General features: G+C 49.0%; 1 protein-coding gene across 23 annotated transcripts in view; it reads left to right on the plus strand.

Moving 5' to 3' along the window:
* The first annotated feature begins 547 nt into the window (after positions 1–547).
* The window catches only part of Mical2 (microtubule associated monooxygenase, calponin and LIM domain containing 2), a 189,827-nt gene continuing 168,177 nt past the window's right edge, over positions 548–22,197 (plus strand). For 14 of the 23 annotated variants that reach the window (XM_076940964.1, XM_076940967.1, XM_076940970.1 and 11 more), the window contains exons 1-2: positions 548–717; positions 10,083–10,163. The gene's annotated coding sequence lies outside the window, so the exon portion shown is untranslated. Of the gene's footprint in view, positions 718–10,082; positions 10,164–20,859; positions 21,006–22,197 lie in introns of all 23 variants that reach the window. The other 9 variants (XM_076940988.1, XM_076940986.1, XM_076940987.1 and 6 more) reach the window with 5 other exon arrangements.

Below are 22,197 nucleotides of genomic sequence, written 5' to 3' on the forward strand. Positions count from 1 at the left end.
CAGACGTCAGCCATTTGGCAGCCAAGAAAGAAAAAATGCGAGGGACCCAGGTAATGCGATTGGTCTGTGTCACTACCCTATTCCTCACAGCTTTAGCCCAATTTAAGGGAGGACCCAAGCAAGGGAGATAGCACGAAGAAAAGCAAAAACTGAGGGACCAAGAAGGCCAGGCAGTCCTAGAAGTCCTTCGTTACTCCTTCCAGTCCAAAAGCGGACAGCGAAGCTGTCTTTCCAGCTGCCTAGGCCCAGCCTTCCCCTCTCCCTTTACACCAGAACACCAAGGCCGGGTGTTCGTCTCACAACAGCCCAGGGCTGGGTCTTCGACCTGTGACCAGGGAAGGAGCAGCTAGGGCAGGGCTTCAGCCCACGTGCGTCCGAGGCTGCAGTGGTGACAGCCGGCTCTAGCCCAGTACTAAATGGGAGGGCGCTGGGGTGGGATCCGCGCTGCACGACCATTGGTCATGCGTCTCAGGACTGGGGTGGAGCCTCGCCTTCGGAGGCCCTGTCATTGGCAGAGCCTCAGATGGAGGCGTGTCCCAATCGGGTCCTCCGCGGCTCGCAGAACCGCAGGCACCCGGCCGGCTCAGCCTGCGCCGGGCCGCCTCGCTAGCTCCGGGCTCGGCAGGCGGCCCGCGGGGTCCCGGATTTCTGCGCCCTCAGACAGAGGCCAAGCAAGGCAGGCGCTGACCTGAGGCCCGGAGGCCCGCGAGACCTTCGGTAAGATGGAGTTAGAGTAGGCTCCGGGGTGCGGGGGAGCGGGTGGGGATTGTGCCAGTCCCGGCTGGACTCTGCGCCCTGCTGGACGCCCCGGAGGGTCAGGTGCGGCAGTTCCGTCCAGGATCTTAGACCCACCAGCGGGGAGCGCCTTGGGCTCTCCACCAATTAAAACTGTCATTCTAACCCCAGAAAACCTAACACACAAGCGCATAGTAGGCGCCCTTCGACTGCAGGGTCGCCTGTCATCGTTCAGGAGAACGTCCCCAAACTTTGCTCCGTGCGATCTGGGCTCCCGTACCTTTCCCATCCTCTAACAGAGAGCCTTGCTTATTTTTATTTGATTATTATATTTTTCTGCCTCCCTTCTTCTCCTCCCGCCTTGATAACAGGAAGTTGGGCCAAATGTCAGTGGCCTGGCCAGCGGCGGGCTGGAACACGGGCTGGTTGCTTGGCCGGTGGCGACGCTCCGAGGGGCCTGCCTGCGCTGCTATCCCCTGTGTATCCTGCGACCCCTGGCCACATGTGCTTGTCCCCGCCCAGGAGCACCCCACCCTCGCGTCCTGCCCTGTCACTGGCTATTTGGCCCTGGGCTGGGGTCTCCCTTTCAGCCTCTGTCTGCTGCAGCTGTCCGGAGAGGGCGGGGTTAATTTATCCCAGGCCAGCCTCAGTCTCAGCCTCACCCTCACCGGCAGAGCTGGGAAGGGCCTGTACTGGACCGGGAAGAGGCGTGTTGAAACCAGAGTACTCTCGTGTCTCCTTCCACATTGTTTATTCTGGGTCTGGGTTTCTAAAGCGGAAAGAGCTCTCATTTGCAAGGCCTTTCGCTGTCTTAGGTGGTTTAGTGGGAGGATAAAGTCAGTAGCCCTTCTGGACAGACCCGGAGAGAAAACAGCCGGAGGCTAATTGGCCTTCTGCATTTGCCTCCCTGAGTTCTCTGGCACCTGTGTCCTCTGCGTGCCAGCAACCTCCGCGGGGGCAGTGGACCTAACAAGTGAGCCACCAAGATAATCCCTGTTAATGTCCCAGGGATCTGAAAGGCCATCAGTGATGCCTACTTCAGGTACAGGGAAGAGGGCACAGGTTGGGTCCCAGTGCTTACTTTCCAAAAAACTTGAGTTGTGCCCTCTCTGTTTTAGGGACCCGGAAAGCAGTCCTGGCTCTGTGCCTGCTTCCCACCAGTTGCCCTGTGGCTGTGGGAAGGAGCTCTTTGTGCATATGTCTGGAGCCCCTGCCCTTTGAGAGATTCTGGGGGGTCACAAAGCACAAGGTGCTTGAACAGTCCCCAGGAAGTGGATGCACTGCAAACTGCTCCCCTCTGTGTAGTCCAATGTGGAGGGGCCTGGCAGTGTTCTTTGTGATGAGAGGGACTGACTGCGATGCTGCTTTAGAGGAAAACCTCCTCCCCGTTGGCTTTACCTCTGCGGGCCTGGCTTTTCCAGTAATCTCAAACTGAATTCATTGAAATAACTTTGACCCTTAGGAACTCCTGGCTTGTTCTTTCTGCAGTAGGGGTAGGGCAGGGTTTGGTATATGCTTCTTTTGTTTGCTGGGTGATGGAAACCTACAGTTTGAACAGCTCCATTCCTAGGAGCTGCAGAGAACAGCCCCAGTCCTTCCATCCTGGGATGGGGGTGGGGGATTCTCTCCACCAAGTCCACATCTCTATCTGGGTTTGCCTTCCAGGCGTGGTCCAGACTCTGCTCATTCTACTGCTGAATGGTAGAGGTTCTGCCTCCCTGGTCAAGGGCTTGGCTGGGCTAACCCAGCCTGGGCTGGACATGGCTAATAGTCCCTCTACTTTAAAGAGCCTGAAAGAGCATCCTGAGATTGCCCATTCTTTGCCTTATGAGCACCTCCACATTAGCCCTCTGTAGTAGTTGGGGCCACACCCATTTTATAGATGAGAGAACTGAGTCACAGAGAGATTGCTACTGGCCCCAGCAGACAATTCCAGCTTCCAGGAGTGGGTATGTGGTAAGCCAGCCTCGAGGAGGCTGAAGCAGGAGGATTGCTGAAAGTTTGGGGCCAAATTGGTATATATAATGAGCTCTAGGTCAGCTACAACTGTCTCAAAAGACAAAACCAGTGGGGCAGTGGTGGTGCATGCCTTTAATCTCAGCACTTGAGAGGCAGAGGCAGAAGGATCGCTGTTAGTTTGAGGCCAGTCTGGTCTACCGAACAAGTTTCAGGACAGCCAAGGCTACACAGAGAACCTCTGTCTCCAACCACCCTCCATAAACAAAACAAAACAAACAAAAAACCAACCAAAAATATATAAATATAATACATATTTAACACATTATATTTATAAATATACATATAATTATATATATAATTTTTCAGAAAAATAGGATTGTGTAATGAGCTCTACCTGCGCTTTCCCCAGCTTCCCCAGCTATTAAAATGATGCTGAGTTATGCTAACTCTGTGGCTTTCTTTTACTTTTTTCTCCATTCTTTTTTTTGTTTTAAACATCCATTTATTTTTGTTTGTTTGTTTGTTTGTTTACTATGTCTGTGTACATGTATGGGCATGTGTGACACAGTTCCTGTGCAGAGAGGTCAGAGGACAGTTTGTGGGAGTCAGTTCTCTCTGTCAAGTACGTGGGTCCCTGAGATTGAACTCAAGTCATTGGACTTGGCAGCAAGCACCTTTCCCTGCTGAGCCATCTTGCTGCCCCCCTGGATTTTTCTTTCTGAAGTATTTTAAAGTTGATTTCTGATGCCATTGTTTATGTCATTTTTTTCTCTACATAGTGCAGCACACGTCACTTAAAAAGAACATTCCCTTGTAAAAGTATTACTGCACAGGACAGAGACAGCAGTATCATATAGTGTCACCTGTCCACATTGAGATAGGCGCACAGGCCTGCTTGTCAGGAATCACACCTCCAGCTGTCTGTTGGAGTGAGGATCCATGCACATTCTGTATTTGGTCACCAGTGCCTTGCTGCCTCTTATGAACTGGAGAAGGTCCCCTTCTCTCCATGAACAATTAATCTCCATTTCGAGAGCTTATCTCTCTGGGGAGCCTAGTGAGCCCCCGGGGACTGGAGTCCACTTCAGTCTCTCTCTGGATCCTCAGGAACAAAGCCTGCACACAGTGGGCACAGCAGAGGCTTGGCGAGCATGTGCCCAGTGGCACAGCAGCCACTCCAAGGGCGTGTTCTGAATGAGGGGACTGTCGGGCTCGTGTGACTGTAGTGCGTGTTTGGAATGATGACTTGCTCATGCACGTGCGTCTGTCAGAGCAGTGAACGTCAGCCCATAAGCATCCTGGAATCATAGGAGAATTATTTACAACACTCACCCTCGCCACTTTGGTCTGTGGTGTGGAGCCCAGATGGCCACGTGTGTGCCCTCAGCAGCAGCTGGCCTTGCACATCACACGTGGCTGACAGCTGCTGAGGTCATTCTGTTCAAGCTTTGGGTTTAGTTCCATCAAAACCAAGTGGTAACTCTGACACTGGGCTAGGTAGAGAACAGGGCTCACATCCCTGCCCTTACCCCCATCCTGTCCCTTTTTTGAGCAATACCTCTCTGTGAAGACTTAGAACTTTACTTTCGTCATCTTATTTTATTTCCCTTTAGCTTTTCTGAGAAAGAGTCTTATACAGCTCAGGCTGGACTTGAACTCAATATGTAGTTGACAATGGCCTCGAACTCCTGAACTCTCCTGCCTCTACTCCCCAAGTGCTGGGATTTCAAATGTGTACCACTACATACACCTAATCTTTTATTTAATTTTTTTCAGCAAATATAACAACATTTTAATGCCCAGGTTGTGTCAGCATTTGAGTTGATATTTTTCCTTTCTTATTGCTTTTTAGGTCTTTGGTTGGATGATTTCTATACTGGAGACCATAGCCTGAGCCCTCTCGTGCATGCTACTCAAGTATTCAACCTCTGAGCCACATCCCCTGCACTCTTTAATGTTTTTAATCTTAACAGAGTCTCACTAAGTTTCCCAGGCAGGCTTTGAAGCCCGGGAAGGCTTTGAACTTAAGTTGCTCCTGTCTCAGCATCCCAGAGAGCTGGGATTGTAGATGTATACTGCTGGGGATGATATTACTCTTTACTTTTTTTTTCTCCCTCAAATTTTTATAGTAATAATATTCATTCTCTTTAGAAACCCAACTCCCTCCCCAGACTACTTGGGCACCTGTGGACAAGCTTAAGCTCCATGGACAAGCTCGGACTTACCATGTGTATTGGCTACAGCTATGTGTGTTGACAGTACCTTAGAGCTACTGGGATTCTGAAATTTGCTCAGACCATAATATTGTCTATATATTAGGTTCATTTTGTTTTTCTGGAGGCTGAGCCACCAGAGTTGGCAGAAGAGCAGGCAGGCCCAAGCTCCTGCCTCTACTGGCCTGTGCTGCCTCTTGGGAAAATCTTTAAGGACAAACATCTGTGCAGCTCATTCTAGGGTACTCTGGCCCACCCCACACTAGCTTCTCCTTTCTCCTGGGCACCTGCCCCAGATGTAGAACACATGCCTTGTCCCTGGTGACAAGGAACCCCTTCTAAAACATTGATCCTCCGTTCACTGGTGGCCGACATTAAAGCTGTCCGTAGAGATGGTGACCGGGCCCCCCTGGTTGTAAACTGCTGCTGCAGTCTGATTTTGGGGTGCTCCCTTTTCTGTCAGATCTTGAAGAATCATCCTCCCCAGTACACAGCACACAGCCTTTTGTGGTACCAGGTGTGGTCTGTTTTCTTCCATTCTCTTGCTCTGTCCCTGTGTGTACATCTGAGCGTTGCTATAGGCATCATGGGAAGGATTCCCTGGCTCAGTGAGTATACAGGCCACTGTGTCCACATAGTTAATACTGTGTTTGTCATGTTGGAGATTTTAGGGGTTTTGTTTGTGTTGCCTTGTTTTTATAGGGTCTCATTATGTAGCTCTGTCTGGCCTAAAACTGTATAGTCTAGGCTAGTCTCATTCACAGACATCTGCCTGCCTGTGCCTTCCAAGTACTAAGATTAAAGTCCCTTGCTACTACTCCAGGTCTTAAGTAGCCAAGGCTAGCCTCAAACTTATTAGGTATGGGTGAATGAACTCAAGTTTGTGATTCCCTTGCCTTCATGTAATCCCTGAGAACTGGGATTATAGATATGCACCATGGCCATTTTATACAGTGTTGGGGTTCCCACTCAGGGAGTTTTCTGTGTAGGGGCAAGCACATTCCCTACAGAGCTACAACTCCAGCCTCTTAGCATGTTCTTTACGTGGATTAATGTTTCTACCCAGGACTGTATGCCTTCCTCTTCCAGATCTCCACCTCTCTGTGGCTGCCTGGATACCTCGTGGCTCTTTCAGGGTATAGAAATGTTACAGCAGAACCTTTCCTGGGCAACAGGGTATGACCAGAGCTCATGTCCTTTTAGCTGGCTGTAGGAGCTGAACAGCAAGGAGCCAGTCAGTTGTTGCTGGCCCCTCCACTGCTAAAGCCACAGGTTAGTGGAACATTCTCAGGCCCAAGTTTCGGACACACCCAGCCCGGAAGCTCAGCACATGCCAGAAACAGGAGTGAGTGTCTAGAACACTCTGTCCTGGACTTGGCCACCTTCATATCGTTGTGCTGAGCCGTGGAGATCACTTCTTTGCTCACAGCCTAAATGCTGGCCTTGGACACTCTTGTGAGCACTGGATCCAGGTCTTAGGGTGCTAGGAGCCAGGAGCATGAGGAGCAGAGGAGGAGGAGGATGTACATGGAGAAGAGTTACTGAGATCTCTCAGACACTAAAGAGAACTGCTTCCTGAGGCAGTGTAGACCCAGGTCTGTGGGGGATCTGGCTGCTGAGTCCTGCGTTGGGTGCCTACTCATCCTGAAGTTCTGTGTGCAGTATTCATGGAGTTGATAGCTCCATGGGTGGGGACATTTGGACCTTTCACACTTGGATGCAAAGATGGTAACGGTCAAGAGTTTCTTCCTGAAAGAACTGGGGGTCTGACCTCCTAGGGAGAGGTTAAAGAGCATGGAGGGGCACACATGCATGTATTCACTCTAATACATGCACATGGATGCATGGTACTCACCCATACACACACATAGATGCACTGTACTCTCCCTACACACACACACACACACACACACACATGCTCACACAAACACACACACATGCACGCATGCACACGCACACACACATATACAAGCACATGCACGCATACACACACACACACAGGCACACACACATATACAAGCACATGCACGCATACACATACACACACACACACACACACGCATGCATGCACATGCACATGTGTGCACACACACATGGAGACACAGAGAAGGGGGTACGGTACTTGCCCTAACACACAGGTATACATCTCACCTCCACACACAAGTGTGTGTGGCATTCACTATCACAAACATACAGATACATAGAACTACACCATGTGCACACATTGATGCAATGCATGGTAAAACACTCACTCCATACAAAAGGAACTGGTGAAAACCCAAGCCGTGTTTCTTCCCTCAGCCTCCATCTTTGGGCTCTCTTCTCACAACTTGGTTGCTGTTCCAAGCCTTCTGTGGACATACTGTGGGCACAGTTCTCTGCCTGTTACATGCTCTGCTTTTCCTTCTGTCTGCTGGGAAGTGACCAGAATGGACCAGAGGGTCCACAGGATCTCGGAGACTCAGTAATGAATTGGCCAAAACTCAGCGACTGCCTCCTCCATATATTTCAGTGCCTCTTCTTGTCAAAATCCCCTTGCTTTAGATCTGGGGATCTGGGACATCTAGGCACTGAGGACAAACATCAGGAACAAGTTCTCCATGCAGAGGATAGAGGCAGAAACAAGCGAGCAGACAAACGAAGCACATACTAAGACAGACATGGGTTTGAATCCTAGCCATATGGCCTTGCAAAGTTCATGAACCCTACCATCTAAGCCTATAAAGAAGAGGTAGTTAGAGTCATCTGAGTCTTGAGACTGATGTAGAGATAAAATTAAAATATTTACAAAGTGCCCTGCACAGGTCTGTATTCCAATACCTCCCTTTTCTCAATGGTCGTTTTCCACAATGAACATCATGAACGGGCTCCTCCAGAAGCCCCCTCTGGGTCTCAAGCTGCAGTTCCCTATAAAAGTCAGCCAGTTCTTCATTTTTCCCCAAGCTGAGCTCCCCCTGTCTGTCTGCCTACTCCCCCCACCCAGCCCTGCTCTTGTGGCACCCCCTCCATCCCACCCAGCCCCTCCGCACCCCATCCTTCTCTGCCCTTCACTCCCCTCAGCCCCCTCCTCGCTTCTGTCCCTTCTTCCCTGGTGAGCAGTAGCTTCCTGGAGAGGGTTCCCTGTTTATGGTTGCTCCCTGGGGTGTTTATGCTGCCTCTCTTCAAGAGCTCCTAGCAGATGTCTGTTTATTGCTGAAACTTCATCTTCAGCCAGAGAGAGGAACAGCTTTTTTTTTTTTTTTTTTTTTTTTTTTTTTTTGCTCTCTAATTGTACAATACAGCTTAGATTGCCTCCAAGTTTAATTCCTCATCACTCTCCAGCTCTACCCATTATGAAACTCTTCAGATGCAGGTGGAGAGACCTTGTAAGTCCTGATTTCAGAGCAGCATTTTAATTTAGCATCCGGTTGTAATCAGTTAGAAAGGTAGGCCAGGGGAGTTGGTTCAACCAACAGTTTGTCTTCTATCCTGCCTCCAACAGATGGTATGAATGAGAGGAGCATTTTTGTATCCATAGCAACAGCAGCCCTCCCTCACACCCCCTCTTGCCACCTGCAGGATTGAGCAGGCAGTCTCAGGCTGCTCTGAGATTAGCTGGCAACTCAGCAGTTTTATCTTTCCCTTTGGACCCCGGTGAGGCTTGAGGAGCTCAGGGAAGGGCAACTGGGGTGGCTTTAGATGAATCTGACCTCTCTGCTGGAGGAAGAAGCGAGAGCATGAGTCATGGAGCCGTGGGATGTCAGGTTGGAAGGGTCCTATGATGTCTTTGTCATGAGGTTCTCACCCTGCCTTGAGTTTATGTGTTTAGAATAAGAGGCTCAGACAATGTGTTTTTATATTTTTTCATTTTTACTTTTTTGAAGCAGGGCCTTATCATGTAGTATAGGTTGGCCTTAGCTTGCAACTCCTCTGCCTCAGCCTCCTGACTGCTGAAATTTCAGGCATTCAACCAAGCTCCAGCCTTCCTTAAGGAAAGACAATATATTGTAAAGCTAGCCTTGGCTTCAAGATCTTTCCATACCAGAACACATCTCCAGAGCCTTGGGGACAGAATTTCTACCTTTGTTTTCTCGGTCTATGATACAAAACCAGATTTTATTTTGTAGTTTTTTTGTTTGTTTGTTTTGTTTTTGTTTTTGTTTTTTTGTTTTGTTTTGTTTTGTTTTGTTTTGTTTGAGCCAGGGTCTCACTATATAGGCTTGGCTGTCTTGAAACTCACTATATAGAACAGGATGGTCTCAAACTCACAGAGATCCATCTGCCTCTGCCTCCCAACTGCTGGGATTAAAGGTGTGTGTCACTAGATCCAGCTCACGAATCCAGATTTTAACTGAGATGGGCAACTGTCCATAGAGATTTGTTTGTCTCCAATTGGCTATTGACTGACCCTTGAGAAAATACACCAACATGAGCCAGTTGGTAGTCACGGAGGAGGACTATAAATAGGTACTGGGGTGGCTACCAACAGCTGGAGGCTCAGGCTTGTTAGAGCCCAGCACAGCGTGCAGCTGTTGTGCTGGGGCCAAGATCTGGTTGCTCTTCTGTCCAGAGTGAGGCATGCAGGACCAGCTTCTCGTTGCTGCCTGCACACCAGGATTGGGTATGGAATGCTTGCAGGGCCTACCAGGGGACGTCTTGGACGAGGAAGGGGTAGGGCCAGCTTGTTAGTCACAAAGCACCTTGGAGGATGATTAGGATGCCCTCACAGAAATGAGCAGAGGCAAGAGCACACAGAGGCATGGACAGGTGGCATGTGCAGGATGTGAGCAAACCCAACAGGCAGGAGGAAGCCACCAGAGGAGACTGGGAGCACCTAATCCTTGGGCCAGGTAACTTTAGGAAGCTTCCCACCAAGGACTTAATGCTAACTAAATGACTACCCTTTGTCTACATTGAGGGGTGCCCTAAAAATGGAGTAGAGCAATTAAGGCCAGGCCCCAAGGCAGGCTTCCTCTGCCCTGGCTTTATCTCTTAACTTTCTTTGTGGTTACAGGGCCTGTGTATGCAATCCCATCTTTCCAAGTACAGCGACCCATTATGAAACTCCCTGGCTAGGGTTGTAGAATATGGTCCATCTATCTTTTCCTGCAGCTTGTATTCTGTAGGGAAGAAACAAACAAACAAATAAACAAACAAAAAACCTGCCCCCTTTCACCCCTCCTTCCCTTCTTCCAGGTCAAGGAGAGGAAATGCGGACATAGAGGGTCCTGACCCCCAGAAACGGACGGACCAGAAGGTTCCTGCTTGCCTGCTGCAGTAAGTCAAACTAGCAAAGCTGGGGTGGTTTGGAGCCTGGGGAATACCCTTCCAAAGGAGCATCCTGATGTAAGAAAGAATCGTTTTGTAGGGCTCCGAAGCTCGCAGGGCCCAGCATCCTGTCTGAAATTCTCCTGCTATTCTCCTGCTTTCGTGACCTCACAGCCACCAGAGTCTCCTTTCCTGCCATGTCCTGGCCTGGAAAGGAGGTGAAGGCTGAGCTCACCCCCCACCCCCCACCAGCATGCTGCTGGTGCTAGCCTGGCGAGCTGGTAGCATGGCAACTTGCTGTGTTTACAGCTTGGACATTTGAGCAGGGCTGCTGGCACCTGTCTCTCACATATGTCTTGAGGACACCCTGGGTTTATGTCATGGTATAAATTGTGCCTGCAAGTTGCAAGTGGAAAGAATTGAGTATTCATGGGCACTTTTGAGGGGGCTGGGGTATGGTACAGAATACTCACTTCTCTTCCTCCTTCCTTCCTCGGCCTCACCCTTCTCCTTCCTCTCCATTTCTCTCCCCTCCTCTCCCTTCTTCTCTTCTCCTCCTTTCTTAGCATCAGTTGTCCCAGTGGGAGCCCAGGTTGGCTCATCCATCACTCAGGACATCTGATCTGCCATTCGAGACCTCTGATGTACTGCCTACTGGAGGCAGGCTATCACAGTAGAATTGGGTTTTCAGTTAGGTTTGGTGACATTTCCCTCACAGGATGCACATGAGGACTAAATAGGGCAATGGGCTCAGCAGGACCCGATGCACAAGTCAAGTCATTCTTCTTGAGTTGGCCCAAGAAGTCTTGAAGCACAGATGGGATTAAAGTTCCTCTTGCCTTCAAACCTTCTATTTGTATTTATTGTTCCCTAAGTGACATTTGCCCTTAAGCAGTGGTCCTTTAAAGAGTGCTTCAGCTGGGCCACTCCCATAAAGAGCTGTGAGAAGCTTGCCTTCTTGGTGACACCAACACATCACTAGACTCAGAGCTATAAAATAAGGAGAGTCTTGATTTCACTGGGGACTTCATTCATTCCATCTGCTGACACATATCTATTACTTATTTACATATTATTGGGCATTAGACAAATGTCTTTATATTATTCCTGAACTTTGCTTATTTAGGTTTTTGTTTTTTTTTTTTTGTTTTTTGTTTTTGTTTTTTTTTTTTTTAGAGTAAGGATCTCATTCTGTACACTTCGAGGGTAAGGATCTCACTGAGTTCCAGGCTGGCCTGGAACTCAAACTCTCTGCAGTACAAATGCCTCCAACTCATTCACTATGCACACCAGGCTGGCCTCCGTCCTCCCACCCCAGCCTCCTGCATGCTGGGCATGTACCACATACTTCGATTATTTCAGATTCTTCTTGCGTGCATAAAAAAAGAGAGAGAGAATAAAATGGTTACAGCGTTTCTGAACACACTCACGATCTAGCTCTTCAGAATCTCATTTGGCCCTGCTGTAGTCAGAATTAACTGTCGATTTGACACAGCCTAGAATCACCTGAAAAAGCTCTCAGTTGGGTAATTCTTTCTTGGGTTGGTCTGTAGGCATGTCGGTAAAAGATTGTCTCGACTGTGACTTTGTGTGACAATTGTGTTGGTTAATTTTTTAAGTACATTTTTATTTATCTATCTGCACATAGTACGGAGGTCAGTGTGCCTACCATAGAGCACATGTGTAGGTCAGAGAACAACCCTCAAGAGTTGGTCCTCTCTCTACCATGTAGGTCCCAGGGATTGAACTCAGGTTGTCAGGCTTAGTAGTAGATGCCTTTACCCATGAGTCCTCTCACTGTTACCCACTCTGGTAAAATTGGACAGAATCCCAATATGCAGCCCAGGATGTTTTGAACCAGCAGTCTCGAGTGCTGGGGTGCAAGCATGCACTGGTAGTGCATGCTACAGTCTGGCATGTCTTGCTCTGTGGATGCTGGCAATGCTGGCAGTCTTGCTCTGTGGATCATTTTCAGGTTTGCATGCCATGGCCACAGCATCCTCCAGGTCAACACCACACAGGGTTATCAGAGAGCCCTCTGTTGTAGTACTATAGAGCATCCTTTAGGGACCTCACACTTTAGCCAGCTTGCTTTGAGAACATGGATTCCAAATGCCCTGTTGGCTCCATCCCTTTCCTACCTATGACAAGGTACCTACTGGCAGCCAGATGAGATCTGACTCTTGCAGCTCTCCCTGTGTTTTGATGTTGTATGTCCCCAATCCCCACAGGGCTCCAGGACAACTTTTAGGTCTGGGCTGCCTCTCAGCTACAAAGGCCACTAGGCCACTAGGCACCTCCTCTGAGGATGTTTGCAGTGCTCTAGGCTAGAGGTTTTGTGGCCTGAAGGACTTGAACTCATTAAAAAGAGTTTAGACATTCTTTAAAAACAAAATGGCGCTGGAGATAAAGATCAGCGTTAAAATGTTTCCCTAGCACACACATGGCTCCAACACTGAAAAACTGAAAACAATAACCAACGATAAGAAAAACACATAAAACTAAACCAAGCCCTATGTGGTCTGAGTGCCCCATGTCACCTCAGGGTAGGTTCATGTGTCTGCCTTCTTTGCCTCTCTCCCACTTCTCAGTCTGGAGGCTGGAATCACATCTCTGAAACTTATGAGTCACTTGCTTCCTCAGTCTAGGTCCTGAAGCCTTTCCTCCTGAGCTGTTAGAAAGGTCTGTTTTCCTCAAATCTCATACACCAACTTCCCCTTCTCTGGTCCACAAGTTTCACAGGAAATGGTTGTTCTTCCTCCACACATCCTGTGTCCTGGTCACTAGCTGGCTCTCCCGTTGCTGTGGGAACTAGGGAATTAGGCCAGTCCTGTTACCATGGAAGCTGCCTCCCTCTTCTGGAAGATGAAGGTCTCGGAGAGGCTAGGTAGCCCTGGTCAATAGCCACTGGGGTCCACCCACCTCTCAGGGCTGCCAGCTTTCTCTGGCCAGCTGCTTTCATGGCAGCAGTTGGCTTGAGGCTTCTACCTGAGGCAGCTTCTTGCCTCAGTCCTGTCACGTGTGAACTCTGTCTCAAAGTTTTTCCACATGAAAATAAGTTCTCCTCCTGCCCTAATGCAGGTCCATCTTGTATAAGGCCAAAGTGGCCACAGCAGTGTGTGGGGTCAGCTGTCAATTACCTAAGGGAATGGTGGAATTTCAGCTTGCAAATGCATGGAGAGCATTGGCTGGAGGCAGCTCAAAACAGCTTCCCTCTTTGATTGGTACATGAGCCAAGGACCAAGAGAAGGGAAAAATGTCTTTGAGGGGCCTCCAGGGTTTTGGACTGGAGAATTTGGTGAGTGTATTTCCTCCCCCTCCCAAAGTGTCAGGTAATCTGAGAGTATGATTGACTAATTAGTTTATGAGGCAATGTGGAAAGACTGTGGCTTATAAATCTGAGTCAGGCCTCTGTTGACTCCTGCTCACCTGGGCCTCAGCCGATCAGGTGCACAGCAGCTGCTCCAGCCTTCTGACCTTGCAGAGGCAGGCAGGAAGATCATTCTGTCCTCCAGTGTCCAGCTCAGGTCCCACACAGCATCTTCAAGACATGGCTTCCTCCATCCACCTGATTCTCATCTCCCCTGAAGAGCAGAAGTAACTGGAAAGCAGGTTTTTAGTGGCTTACATTTGTAATCCCAACTTGGAGGGGGGAGCCGGGAGGGAGAGCAGGGTGGGAAGGCTGTGGCAGGAGGATCCCTGGGAGGTCAAGTCTAGCTTGTGCTACAGAGTGAGTTCCAGCCCAGCCTGGGCTATAGTGTGAGATCCTGTCTGAAAAAGAAAAAGTCACTGGAGTTTCTGCCTGTCCTTGTGCTGTGGTTGGCTGTAGGCTGGTGCCTAGCAAGCTGAGGCTTCAGTTTTGGTTTCTGACATGTGTCACCTCCACTTCCATCCTTGTGGTTCCTGTTAGGTTTCCGTGTCTGAAGGAATCAGCACTCAGAACCCCTGGTTTACCAGAAAGAAGCAGACACTTAACTTTTCTAGACCCATGGTGCTTTGCAAACTATCTGGTAGGCCCTATCCAGGAGCCTTTGAAGACACAGGTCCACAGCTGCCTATGCAGATAAGCATGCAGCAGCTAGGCTGGGAGGAGCGATGCAGGGTGTGGGAGCAGCCAGGCCAGGGAGAGGCCATGAGAAGGTGGCTTGTTTACATTGGGAAGTGAATTGAGAAACATTTATGGAGTACCTACTGTGTGCCTGTTCCTTGTGCTATGAGGACATTGCAATCCACCAGCTTGGCAGCTCTTCCCAGAAGGTCTACAGTGCCAGGAAAACAAGGCACATGTGTGTGTAAACAAGTGTGGTGGCAGCAGGGGATTTAGGAAATCTCAGCTCAGTCACCAGGAAGTTCATGACTGGTCCAGATGACAGGGAAGGCCTTGGTGTGAGGAATATTTTTTAAGGGCTGGGAAGACCTGAAGAGTTTCCTAGGAGAGGAGAAGGCAGCGGCAATGTTTGATGTGGATCTTGAGGGGTAGGCGGAGTGCAGATGGCAAGTGGGAGGAAGCAGAGAGCATCTGTCCCTCTGCGCATGCTGGAGGATGGGGAGAGAGCTGGTAGGAAGGTGGGAGCAAGCAGAGACTCTGAGTGGGCAAGTGACTGGTCGTATGTGGAGGGTCTTCTAGTTAAGACAGGGCAGGATACCCAGAGACCCCTGGGGCCCAGTAAGACAAGCCAGACATAGTTTATTTTCCACCTATTCCAATCTAGGCAACTCCAGAGTACTGGGGAGCAGGCGGCAGGGCTTGCTAGCCACACTTTACCATCGAACCTCCAGGATTTGACGTTTTCATTTTGTTGTTTTAGACAAAGTGCTTGTATTTAAGCTGGCCTTGAACCTTGCTATGTAGCCAAGGATAACCTTGAGCTCCTGCCTCCGCCTTCTGTAGGTTTATAGACACACACCACTGTATTTGACTTTATACAAAGGATCAAAGCCAGGGCTTCGTGAAAGCTAGACTAGCACTTCTTCTACCACCTGAGCTACATGCCCAGCCCTCCCGGGACATTCTAAGGTCTGTCCAGTCATTCTACGGGTATTTACAAGACAGCCCTGTTCTTCTCGAACAAGCCAGACACTGCTCTAAGCTCTGGGTTTACAACAAGGGGAAACAAATAGTAGAACAAAGCAGGACCCCATCTCTCAGTCCTGGAGCTCTTATCAAAGGAAAGAGAAAAAAACAAAAGATCAGTATAAAAGGATGAGGAGTTCAGCAGATGCCCCCTAACACACCGGGTCTAGGCAGTGTGGACCCATGAGTGCTCATGAGCCGAAGGAAGGGTGCCAAGAAGTTGGGTGTTGTGTGCACACTTGTCACACCAGCACCTGGGAGGCTGAGGTAGTGTTGTGTGTTCAAAGGCCACATGAGGTACACAGTGACTTCTGGGTTAGCCTGGGTTACAGGCTGTCTCAAAAACAAACAAACAAACAAACAAGGAAAAAACTAATAACAACTGTTACTAAAGCACACGAACCATGCATGAATGTTCAACTCAGTATCCGAGGCTGGAGGATTACAGCAACTCAAAGACCAGTCTGGGCTATATCTAAATTTAATTTGCCCAAAGACTTGAGGTAAAAAAACGTGAACTGGATGTCCCTACTCATCCCAGGAGGCCTTGGGACATCATCTCAGATTGGCCACACCGGAAATGAATCACCTCACAGCCCTTTCCTAGAGGAGGTGGGGAGGAGGGTAGAGCACCTGCACACTTCAATGTAGTCTTGCTTTTTGCTTCCCGCCCTTTGCTCTCTGGCCCTGTCATTCTCAGACCAAGTATACACTGAAAGATTGGCCTAAGCTGATCATTGGCCACCCCTATTTCCCTTTTGTGGTCGGAAGTCAGGGCTGGAACCAAGCATTTAGCATCCAGTGAGGAGTACAGACAGTGGGGCTTAGAGATAGTTTTGGGGAATCTTGCAGTTGGATGGGAGGGGTCAGGAAGGGGCCCAGGCTTCACCGAAGAGGAGGGACAGTGTGAGTGTGAGGCCCAGAGGATGCTGGGGACTGAAGCAGAGACAATGGGGATGTTTCCTTCTTGGGGAGAAACAGGTAATTATGCTGTTAGCTAAAGTGTGGCTAAGCCAGATCTTAAAATGGGTGCCATGGCTCAGGGACCCTCAGCAGAAAAGTTCAGCTCACTGGAAGGGTCCTGAAGAAGTGCTTATAGTAAGAAAAGCTTCCTCCACCCCTTATTGGGAGGATTCCAAGCCTCCAGCTTTGCTGAGCCAGCACCCCTTTCTTCTCCCTGGCAGCCTTGAACGCTGGGGCTTAGAGGCTTCTTACATGCATGCAGCAACCTTTTAGATTCTCAGCTTGGGTTTGAATCCATGCCTGGCAGGTTAGCAGAGCAGCACAGACTGGAAGCTCAAACACACCTGCTGTGGAGTTGAGTTTTCATCTTGCCATGAGAGAAGAAGCCGCTGGGTTTTGAAGTGCACGTGCCTGTGAACGCACTCCATAATTTACTAAAGAAGCAGGTGATGAAGAGCCTCCAGGCTCTAGGTGACAGAAGTCCCAGTAGAATTGTTCCCAGTGGAGAGGCTCAGATCCCTCTCACCCCCAGGTGGACACCGCTACTCCCCAGCTTCCATGCTGGCCTGTCTTCCTAGCATCCAATGCCCTGCTACCTGCAGTGCCCCTGTTTCAGCTTTTTGCTCTGGCTCTGCAGCACTTCCCCTTTCCATCCTCCTCCTCCCAGGCTTGGCTCCAGCACTGCCTACTTCAGAAAGGCTCTTTACACTTCTTTCCACCCCATTCTCCATCTGCCTCCATGGTGGGAGCCAGCAGTCCCTGGTTCAGAACTTAGCAGCTTCCAGAGTGGAGCACTATTTCCTAGGGTTATGTTTTCAGCATCTGCCATATCCCAGGCTGCCATTCAGAGGCTGGGACTCTAGTGAAGTGTGCCTGACCAGGGATCATGTTCTCCTCCTTCTGAGGTATATGACTTCGTATAGATGCTTTAGTTTTCTGGGTCTCTATGTCCTCATGTGAAGAGAGCAGCATATGGTGCCTGCTCACATGTTAGAAACATTGGACTTGTGAACAGTGCTCTGTGCCCAGTTCCAGCCTCACTGGAAAGGGTTGACATATGGCAACTTTTATCTTAGCATGTTAGTTGTTATGGTTTGCATATGAGATATCTCCCACAGAGCTGTATGTTTGAACTCTTAGCACCCAGATGGTGGTCCTGTTATGAGGGGCTGGACAACCTTTTGGACAGGAGGTCTAGCTGGCAGACCTAATAGGCAGTAGGGACTGTGACTGAAGGTTCTAGGCCAAACCTACTTCTGCTTCTTGATCTGCCAAGATAAAATAAGTTATATATCGACATCCTGCCACCACTGATGGAGTCCCAGCTGTCACGCTTTCCCCACCATGATGGACTGGTTTCTTCAAACTGTGAGCCAAAATAAATCCTTCCCTCCTTCTGTTGCCTCTGTCAGGAGTCTGGTCACAGTGGGGAGAAGAGCAGCCAAGGGTTAGCTCTCACTCCAGCTTTAGAAGTAGACGCCATCCCTCTGCAAAGGGCATCACTTGACTCAGAGCTGATGTCCCTTATGGCCTCACCATGGGGTACCTTTCCTCCTGCTCCCTCTACTTCCTGAGCCCCAGGCCCAAGTTGGGTTTTGTGCTTCCTCCTCCAATACCAACCAGCCAGTGCTATAAACCTATCACCAGTTCTCACCTGCCAGCAGAAGTGAACCAAATCCAGCCACGAGGAAAGATAAGCCAGTTGCTTTGACTGTTTGAGTGGCAGAGAGAAATAAGGAAAAGGATGGAATACTTACCTGAGGGATCCCTGTAATGGGGATAGCTACTACCCCCTCTAGCTGTCAGGCAGACTCTATGCTGTACATATCCTCTAGGGGTTGGCTGGTGATGACCCCCAAGCTTGGCTTACAGTGTAGACCCTGCCCACTGCTTGCCTCTTACCCACTGCTATGTCAGGAGAATTTTCACATGGTTCCAGACCATAGCTTTCAACTTCATTCTCCAGCAAATGTTGGAAGCTCCCACCTCTGCCTCTGGCTATGTCCCTTTGTGCCAGGCAATGTTTACGTCTGGACAGGCCTTCCCCAACTGGTTGCCTGAGTTACTCCTGTATACTAGGGTGCTAGGCGTTATGAGAACTGGGAGGCAGACAGTTAAGCATGCTTGTTCATGAGGCTAATACTGCAGGAGAGGTGGGGGCTAGTGTGTTTTGGTTATTTGTTTTCGCTGTCAAGCTAGAGATTTTATTATTTTTGGCAACTTTAAAAACCTTTAAAAACTTACCTGAAGGTAGAACTTTCTTTCCTGGGGACAGTTAAGAGACTACTAGAAGGCTTGGGTCAGTCTATCTAAAAATAGAAAAATAGATTATCTTTGGGTGCTGGCCTGGAAGGTAATGAGACAGTGAGACCAAGCAAAGATAACTTTGTTGAACTCAACACCTCATGCCAGGCACTGCAGTCTCTCTACCTGCTAAGTCCAACTCTCCTGGGACAGACAACAAAGAACAAAAACAAATCCCCAGCTCCCCATGGGATTCTGGCAGGTGTGCTTGATCATGTGGTCTCCTGAGACTCACATAGAGCTCTTAGAGATTAAATTTTTTTCTGTGAGTATGTGTGTGTGTGTGTGTGCGCGTGTGCGTGCATGTGCACGCATGTGCTCATGTATGTATGAGTGCTTGTGTATGCTTATGTGTGGAGGCCAGAAGTTTTGGGGGATCATTTCTCAGGAGCCATCCACCTTGTGTTTTGAGATATGATCTCTCACTGGTCTGGGGCTTGCCAAGTAAGTAAGGCTCATTGGCCAGTGAACCCCAGGATCTGCCTGTCTCTGACCCACAATACTGGGATTACAAATCCATGGCACTATGTCTGATTTGCATGTGGGTGCTGGGGTCAAACTCGTGGGTCCTTGTGGTTTGGTGGCAAACACTGAAGCCACTGAACTATCCTATCAGCTCCCCAGATTACAAATTCTCAGGTGGAAAGAAGGTACCTTGCCCTGAAACATACTTGGGGTAGCTGAAGCTCTCTCTCTCTCTCTTGTCTGCCTTCAGGCAGTCCCTTCCCCTGGAGGGGTGCCACTTCCTGTGCCAGCTGGTCAGGGAAAGAGAGCACAGCAGGACAACAATGTCCTTCAGCCATTCTGAACTCAGGGATCAGTGTCAACAGAAATGATCCATGAGAGGAGACTGGGGCAGGGGGATTAGAATGGAAACAAGACCTGGGGAGGCAGAGGCAGAGCCATGTGATTGGTGAATTTGGCGATTGATCACTATAACCCTCAGCCCCCTCATCTAGAAAGGGGGCCAATGATCAGGTGACTCTCAGAACAACAGCAGAGACTGGGTACGGTCCTACAAACAGGGCAGTTACTCCAACAAGGCAGCTTTTCTTCCCGTCCTCTCCTCTTTTCTCCCCTTTCTTCCTCCTCCAAAGAGCTATATTAAATAGCTATTTTAATTTTGCAGGGTGGGGGTACCACTTTGAATTCAATGAAAATCAACTCTAGCTTTCTTCTATCTTTCTCTCCTACTTTCCAAATACTTACGGCAAAGTCTGAGACCAGGTTGTTGCCAGGGACGGCAGGACCAGGCTGCTTGGTCTTGTTCTAGCAGATTCTTGTATCCTGAGAGTACTAATCCAGGGGCTCACAGTGGACACCCCTCTCTCTGCTGCTTACAGACGCTTGCTGCCTTTGTTTGCATTGTCCCAGCTGCCTGGGTCTTGCTGTGGTTGGACAGCTAGCTCTCCTTCCTGGGCAGATTCGGTGGTGATAAAGTAGCCATCTGTTCGGGGCTGTTGTTTGTCAGGATTCTCTGTTTAAGGAACAGAAGCTTACATAAAACAGGAATATGCTCAAAGGTGCCAGAGGAGGCTCTGAAGAATCCAGCCAACCCCAGGAGGAGAACAGCTGACTGACAGCCTTCCTGGGCCATAGTCCCTTTCTAGTGGCCCCTTCAGCTGCAGGCAGCTCTCAAGTTATCCCACCCAGTCTAAGGGGTGACTTGACCTTGGGGTCCAGACCTTCCTGGGGCTTTTCAGAAAAGACTGCATATATACTCAGCCTGCATCTTGGGCTGAGGGATGGGAAATGGGGTGGAGTCTGTTATGAGAAGATAAAGAAGAATACCAAGTCAGTCTTATCTCATGCTTAGTGGCAGCTGCTATTCTAAGGTAACTCTCATGTAACTCCTTTATTCTGTAGCATTGACCGTCTTTTGTGTGCCATGAAACTGAAGCATAAAGTTTAAGTAGTTTGCCCAAGGATGTCTCCTCTCTCTTCTGGAAAGATTATGTCAGGCAGAGGGTTCCAGGTGTGTCCCTTGCCACACACTCTAATGAGACAGTAACAGCTATGCCGCCACCTCCAAGCACATGCTGAGAACTAGTGCTGGGCTAAGTCCTTTACCATATTATCTCATTTAACCTTCAAACGGTCCTCATGAAATAGGTACTAGAATTAAGTTAATTATAAATTAAAAAAAAAAAATTTGAGACAGGAACTCATATATTCTAGTCAGGCCTCAAACTGTCTATGTAACCGAAAATAACCTTGAACTTTTCAGGCTCCTTCTTCTACCTCCCAAGTGCTGGGATTACAGGCATACCCTACTATGTCTGGTTTTATGTGATGAGGGGGGAGGGGGTGTTGGGGAAGCACACTGCCACTGAGATGCATTCTGAGCCCCTACCATCCGTTTAGATCAGGAACTGAAGCTCAGAGACTGCTTTTCCAAGGACCACTTTGTTAAAGTAAAGGAACCAGACTGTACTGCCACAGATGCTGACTGGGAAAACTTCAAATGAAGGCATTTCTCTTGCTCAATCGGAAGTTCCTGGCTGCCTGAGGTAAATCCCAGTGTTGGCTCAAAATCTGTGTTTTTGTCCTCTGTCCAGCAGGCTGGGGTGTGAAAACTTCACTCTTTGCATGCTTGATTTGAACCTGCCTTGGTGTCTCTAACTAAACTCATACCAAGTGGCTTCTGAGCCAGCCATGTGCTGGTACATCCAGGTTCTAAAGTCACACAGTCCCCACCCTCTTTTCTTAATGGTACTGAGGACTGAACCCAAACCTTGCACATGCCAAGCAAACAACTCTCCTTCTGAGCCACACCCCCAGCCTTTATTCAACAAGTATTTCCTGAGTGCCAGGAACATTCCAGGCCTAGTCTAAGTTCACAGAGTTCTTAGGGAAGACCCTGACTCCATACATCTAGATGTGGAGAACATCAGAAAGGAAGACTGTTGAATTCCCTCCCATTGGGCTTCTCAAGCTCTTGGGTTCCACGGGAACACATGTTCTACCAGATCAGGTCCACAGTGGACCAGAAGCCTCCTGCTTCTTAGATTTTGCCTGGCATGAGGTCAAGTTCCCCGGAGATGGCATTTCTTCATTCTGACTGATGACAAAGGGAGGCTTTGTGTCAAGGAACAAGTGTGGGCCTGGACTTAGGCTGCTCCACCATGGATCCTAGGACTGCTGTGGTTAGTGCTAGTTGGAACCTTGGTTCAAGCACATGACACAGTTCTAGCTCTTTCCAGGTCAGGTGGGAGGATTTGTCAATGCAGAACAGAGTAACTAGCCAGAGCAAAGCCTGTTCCACAGGTAATTCCACGACTAGTCTATTAACAGTCATCTCTGTCTATAAAGCCAGGGTCTATAAACAGTTGGGAAGGGAATCACTGGTTATATTAAGCTCTTTGTTGTATAGATAGAGACACCTAGGTCTTTGGTGGCAATGGAGTCTGGGACCTTCTGCTCACCTGTGATATGTAGAACATGTTTAGCTGTTGGTCAGAATGTAGACTGGTTGGTCTTTTGAGCGGCTAGATAACAGTGTGCAGAGGCCTCTGAGAATCTGACTAATGTTGCTCTGACCCAGCCATGTTCATTTCCCTACCATTGTGCAGGCATCCCAAGCAGACCTTCAAAGAGCCCCTTATGTCCCTGCTGTTCTTCATAGATCTCATGAGCTCTAGGGAGCAGGATGTGATACCAGGCTTCTTAAACTCTGTTTAGGCTGACAATAGACTTCTAAAT

Source organism: Arvicanthis niloticus, chromosome 1, assembly GCF_011762505.2.
Source record: "Arvicanthis niloticus isolate mArvNil1 chromosome 1, mArvNil1.pat.X, whole genome shotgun sequence".
In the NCBI taxonomy this organism is placed as follows: Eukaryota; Metazoa; Chordata; class Mammalia; order Rodentia; family Muridae; genus Arvicanthis; species Arvicanthis niloticus.